This window comes from Colobus angolensis, unplaced genomic scaffold, assembly GCF_000951035.1.
Source record: "Colobus angolensis palliatus isolate OR3802 unplaced genomic scaffold, Cang.pa_1.0 Scaffold150, whole genome shotgun sequence".
Lineage (NCBI taxonomy): Eukaryota > Metazoa > Chordata > Mammalia > Primates > Cercopithecidae > Colobus > Colobus angolensis.
The window spans coordinates 5,166,352-5,173,037 of record NW_012114600.1 but is presented as its reverse complement, the minus strand read 5'-3'; the positions used below and the strand labels follow the sequence as shown (position 1 = coordinate 5,173,037).

The 6,686-nt window shown below is 34.1% G+C and overlaps 1 protein-coding gene across 6 annotated transcripts in view; it reads left to right on the top strand.

Moving 5' to 3' along the window:
• The window catches only part of PPHLN1 (periphilin 1), a 231,614-nt gene that overhangs the window by 159,889 nt on the left and 65,039 nt on the right, over nt 1-6,686 (top strand). The gene's annotated exons all lie outside the window — the stretch shown is intronic.

Sequence of the window (6,686 nt, the reverse complement as noted above, 5' to 3'; positions counted from 1 at the left end):
TTCCTTCCTTCCTTCCTTCCTTCCTTCCTTCCTTCCTTCCTTCCTTCCTTCCTTCCTTCCTTCCTTTCAAGTTATTTAGCTTTGAAAGTAAAGTTCTTTAATCAAGAAAAAGTTTGTTCTGGGAAAACTCTATTTTCAAGTATTCCTTAATTACTTGGGCTGAACTACGAAAATTTTTTCTATTTTCCTTTCCTGTTTTCAGAATCATTATATAAGAAATCTTGCAAAAAAGTTAATGGAGGTCGTATTTTAAATAATACATGGGAAAAGTTATTATTTGACCTATTTCAGATACCAGTTTTTGCATTAAATCTAAATGTCACAAATATTGCAGCACCTGGCTTTTCTTCAAAAGAGAACTGAGACACGGGGTTCTTCACTTTTCAGTCACTTAAGCTGGGATAATTAGCCACGTGTTCAAATTAAGTTTTCTGGTATAAATTGAAATTTTGACAAAGACTTAAAATATTATTATAACTATAAATAACAGATTAAAATAATTATGCCCTCATTTTAAAAAATTAACAATTTTTTCCTTTCTGTTCGTACTTTTAGATTAATTTTTCCTATTTTAATGATCACTATTGGTTTGGCTATAGTGATTTTACGACATTTTTAAATTCAACTGCTTATTTCCCATTTTGTGCTTACACACATACACACATATTTAATTAAATCTCTTCTACTTAGCCTTTTGAGTTAATCCTTTGGAACTTTGTACTTCTTCAAACTAATTATCCTTCTAAATCAAACTTGTTTTCATCCTGTACTTTACTTGCAAGAATATTCTTACTATAACTTAGTTGGGCTGACCTGGATATGCAATTATTATTTTTAGTTCCTTTTTGTTGTCCATGTTCACATGCTAGCAGTGCGGATTGTCCTAGTTAACCTCATTTCCTTTCTCCCTGTGTATTATGATGCTTTCCCAAGTAAATTTTTTTTTTATATTTACCTCGCATACTCGAAGTTTATTTTTATTGTAATTAATCTAAATGTCTCCACATTTGTCAATTCTAATACTTATTTTCTTTTTTTCCCTCTTTGAAATGATCTCGTTTTCCTGTCTTACACTTTTGTCATTTGCCTTTTATTTAAGCTATAACATTAAAAGTGATGAAAAAATCACTAAGTTCAATCTCCCACACCTATTTTTTGTTAAAGTATTAGTACGTCTTGTGATAAATTTACTAAATCACAATCTACTCCTTCTATATAGCTCATTCTTTATTAAAGAATTAAAATCTTCTTCAGTAACATCTGCTTAATACTAGTTATTCTTTTTAGAGCCATATATAAAGATATTTCTTCTTTTTATGTTGTAACCTGTTATATATTGGAGGAGTACTATCATATTCTTCATGATTTTTTTTTCCAGGTTTAAATATATTTGGTTTATTTTGCTGTTCCTTTTATTTGTCATGGTTTCCAGACCTTTTGCTTTCCCTATTTTTCCTTCTGTTTCTTGTAATTTATAATACCAGAAGTGAATTTTTATTTTAGCAACCACATTTCATTACTGGATTGTAGGCAACTGAAACCTAAGCTATTTTCACGTAAACAAAATACGTGAACAATTCCTCTCAGGCTGTACTTTTTCAGGTGCAATTAATTGTATGTGTGTAGTTAATGCACTAAAAAAAAAAAAACTAGAAATGCTACATTTTATCTAATTAACTTTAGCTTATTCTGTTTTATAGAATTCTCAAAATCTCATTTAGCGATTCTGTATATTAGTACCCGATAAGAACAGCTTGTATTATCTACAAATTAAGTATGCCGGCTGTGTTTTGTATTAGTTGTTAATAATTTATGTTGAGGAGCATAAGGCCAACTGTGGAAACCTCTAGAGATCTGTTAACCTGAACCTTTTATCAGTGTTGTTTGTTGCTATTCAACAATTATGATCCCTCATCTTTACTATTATCTTATTTTCATTTCCACTTGAGAATCTCAAGGAAGACCCTGTCAGGTGTTTCTTGAAACTCTTAAGTTACAAATATTTCTTCTATCAAAACAGTAACATAGAGATTATCTTGCTTTGCTGTTGTAAATCCACTGTGGCTCCTAGAGATGAAACTACCTCTCTGTTAATTCATTCTAAACATTTGCTAGGGATTAATCCCAAATTTATCAGAGATACTTACATATTTAGGTTCTGTGACATTTTGGTTGAATTTTAAAATACATTTACTTTGCAAAATTTGCAAGTTTATTGTTTATTTTGCTTAGCCTCTGTTTTTTCTGTAGCTCTAACTTTGGGCCTAGCTTCCCTTATTTTTCTTATGTCAACGACCATTATTAAGAATAGAAGGTATTTTTTAAAAACATACTATTAGTCATTAGTGTTTAATTGTTTTAAAAAATACATCTTCTAAGAGAACTGAAAGTATACAAGAATTAAAAGTACTGTTTTGAGACAAGTATATTTGGAAGATAAGAGTTCATTTTTGAATGTCAATCTAATACAAGACATACGTCTTAAGACCGGTTGGCTATGAATAAAATTTGAAGTCTCCATGAATTTTTTGATTATAGCTGAAATTCTTTTTTTTAAAAAAAACTATTCTAGACTTATTGGTAATATAGCCGAAATTCTGATAAAATTTTGAACTTTAATTTTGCTTTTAGGTGAAGGCTTTTCTGTGCAGATTTGAAGAAGTAATAGGAATATAGAAATAAGGCTTTATCTTCAGATCATGTATATTAGGCAAAAGGAAGAGAGGATAAAGTCATTCTCTTAGCAGCGAAATATCGTAGCATTTCTTGGTTTGAAGCCCACTATGTTGTGTTCAATACGTACATCTCTTAATGAACACACATGTATTGAACATAAATTGTTTGCCAAGCAAGACAGATTCAATCTCTGCCCTCTGAGTTTATGATCTAGTCAGGAAGACAAACAAGAAATTAAATAGGAGTAAACATTTTAGGTGACATCTGAAGGGTTAGTAGAAGGTGAAGGATGCTAGTGGAGAAGGTTTATGGGGATGAGTTACATCATGTGGAGTCCCTAAAGTATAATTTAATAGTTCCCTGAAACATTTTAGGCTGTCACTTGATCTAGACTATTAATGCGCTGTTGAGTTAGATTCTGTAACATATTCTTCTTGTTTGAGGATCCATTGTTTACTCACAGGAGAGCTTTGGCTATGAGTTTTGTAGCTAAATCCTAAGATTATAGCTATAGCTTTTCTGGCATCTTAATGATCAAGGTTCTAAAACAAATCAATTAATGCCATATGCATAGGAATTTTATTGTATCCCCGTTTTAGCATTTAGTATATTCTGTCAGTAGCAAACGTTCATAATGTGTGCAGATGATGTTTTCCTTATATATTTAAAAATGAGCCCACGTGGTTTTAGCTGATGTATTAAAGGAGATCTCTACTCAGAAGTGTGCTTCCAAGTATTTAGTCAGTTGGCCTTTGCTTTAACTTGTTGCAACTCTGACCTCCAAAAGACAGATCTTGAGGGAAGCAGAGGTGATGCAATGCTTTCTCTACCCCTCTACCTGTTTCTTTTCTCTGGTATTTTTTGGTGTCTTTAACATGAGAACATTTTTCTTGTGTGTCTCCATTTTCTAATTCATATGTTCTTGAGTAAATCAGTAGATCTCTGAGAAACATGTTTTTCCTAACCAAGAGTCCCAAATACCCACATCTTCATCCATGATCCAGTAAAAGAATTTTCTCATCATCTGTGTAGCCACATCTTCGTTTATTTATATCTTAATTTCTCTCCAAATATTCAGCTGTTGAAGAAGAGATGAATGTACTGCCTGTGTTGGTGAAGTTTGTTTCCTGATGGGACTTGCACTCAAAAATACCTGGTTTGTCCCTGTTTGCCAGGCACTGCACTGAGAATCTGATAGTTTGCAAGACATAGCCCCTAACTTTATCATCTCTTATGATTATGTTATTTTTTCCCCCTGCAGTATCCTTTTTTCCTACCTGGGTTATCAGTAATTAATAGCACTTGATATAGGATTGGATGAATCTGGTTAGATTTATCATTTCTTTTAGCAGGAAAACACAGCAGCAAGAAAGTGTATTTCTAAAAGATCCTATCAGATTGCATTCAGCCATTGCATTCAAGGAGTCACCAAATACTCTGAAACTCTTGCAGAACTTCCTGAGTGTGTAGTGGAATGTTAAGCTGCTTCTCCAGCTTTTGATTTCACCTCAATGGGAAAAACATTATATGGAACCAGTATTTGAAATTCCTTTTTATTTCCTTTTTTCCCCATTTATACTTTCACTTATTTATATATAGACAGGGATTTTGATTTCTGTACTGCCACTTTCAGAATTTTTTTTTTTCTGGTTTCTTTTCTCCATCCTAATTTGGAACTCATTTTCTTTAGCAAGTCACAACAAAGGCAGGAATGTTTTCAACCTTTTTACCTTGCTCTCAAGCACGGAGGTAGTGTCTGCTTACAAAGATCATGAGTGAGATGAATTTGAGGTAATAGCTCTATAGCTAATGAGTAGCAGTCTGTTAGTTAGAAGGTAGAACAATGAATGAAAAGGCAGATTTTACAGACTTTTATATTCATTGTATTGGTTGAAGCCAAATAAAAATAGAGAAAAAGATTAAGGTTAGGAGGAACACTCACATTTAAGGAACAATAACCAACAAAAATGAAAGAGAAAGCTGTGAAGATGTAAGGGGGCAAACAGAAGTAAAAAAATATGAAAACCAAATAGCAAAATATTAAGAAAAACTTGTGTATAAATCATTAAAGTGCTATAGCAGAGGATAAGAAGAATGAGACCTTTTAGTTTTAATATGAGCACATCAGTGGAAACTTTGGGATGAAGAGTTTAAGTACAGTGGTGGTGTTTCTATTGTCTCTTATTGCATTACAAAAAAAAAAAACTTAGAGAGTTAAAACAATAACTATTTACTTGTTCATGACTGCAATTTAGCTGGGTAGTTTTACTGGTCTGTTAGAAGGTTGTTAAATAGTCCAAGCCTACCTAAGACAATACTAATGGGAATTTGTAATTATATGTGGTAATGCCTACAGTGTCTCTGAAGTTTGGAATCAAAATCAAACACATCCACAGTGGTGTGTTGGTAAACTGACTCTCCAAGCTTAAAAAGATAAGATTTGTAGCATTTGCTGATATCTATGGAGTGTATACTCTCATCATAGTTCAGCTTCCAACATGGAGTAACTGAAGACAAAGTTAAAGGGATGCATGCAATCCACTGTCAGGAGCTAATATGAATTGGCCTAAGGCTCCAGTACCTTTCTCTGAAATATCACCATTATCTCTTCATTCAAGAAAGAATTTGAGGCAGCTTAATGAAATAAACACTTAATAAAATAGGATTAAATAAGTGGAGCAGGAATTTTATGTAAAAGGAAAATAAGGATAGGAAAGTAAAAGTAAGAATAAAGTTGGTAGTATATGAAATAAATGCCCATCATAAGGCTCTGAACAGTTGCTATAGGTGAACTAAGAGTTTGGCCAAAACAAAGCTAAAAGAATCAAGAATAAAGTTAGTAGTATATGAAATGATTGTCCATCGCGAGGCTCTGAGCAATTGCTGTAACTGAACTAAGGGTTTGGCTGGGCGTGGTGACTCACACCTGTAATCCCAGCACTTTTGGAGGCCGAGGCGGGTGGATCACAAGGTTAGGAGTTCAAGACCAGCCTGATCAAGATGGTGAAACCGCGTCTCTACTAAAAATACAAAAAAAAAAATTAGCTGGGCGTGGTGGCAGGTGCCTGTAATCTCAGCTACTCAGGAGGCTGAGGCAGGAGAATTGCTTGAACCGGCAGGGGGCAGGGCGAGTGGAGGTTGCAGTGAGCCGAGATCATGCCACTGCACTCCAGCCTGGGCAACAGAGTGAGACTCTGTCTCAAAAAAAAAAAAAGAATCAAGAAGAATGTTGACAGTCAGCAAATAAAAACAAGTCAGCTTATCAGGAGAAACAAAACTTGCTGGGATGCTAGAGAGAGAGATCAGTGAATAATAAGAAAAGGATACTGCGTCCTCAACATTATTGCAAAAGTAAAATGGCAATATTTGCATGATGTTTCTTGAAACGTTTTAAGGCAAGATGCTGATAGTGCCAAAACAATTCAGAAAAAATGTTATTTTCTCAGAAAAAAAGTGTAAAATTGGCAACTTGGGATCTGTAGTAGAAGGATTTGAAGTCATTGTTATGGAGTTTGTATCTTACTGGAAACATACCTGGGAGCTCTGACTACTAGTACATTTAAGCTGTTTAGTAAGATGATTCCATCCATATCATTAAAAGTTTGCAGACAAGGAAACTAACAAAATATTTCAAGATTCTAAATGTGGGATAATTAGGGACTCAACCAGTATCCTTTTTTAACTGGTAGAGGTGATCCATCTTTCATTTTTGACTGTGTATGCAGGTGTGCTCCTTTCCCAGGCCTTCCAGTGTCAGCTTTATGGATGGAGAGAATTTGACTAGGTACTTTCAGTGATTAATAAGATGTGATCTTTGTCTTCAGCTTTTAATGTCTTGTCTTGCTCTGACCCTTTTCTCATTCCTTTCTGCCCTTGTTATCCTTGACTGGTCTTATCCTGACAGTTCCCACTGGCTTCGCGCCTTAAACGGAGATTTTTTTCTCCTGTTCTTTATTCCCCTTCAGTGGTGATTGCTTAGGCAGCCCAACTTGAAAGTAGGCTAGGAAAGA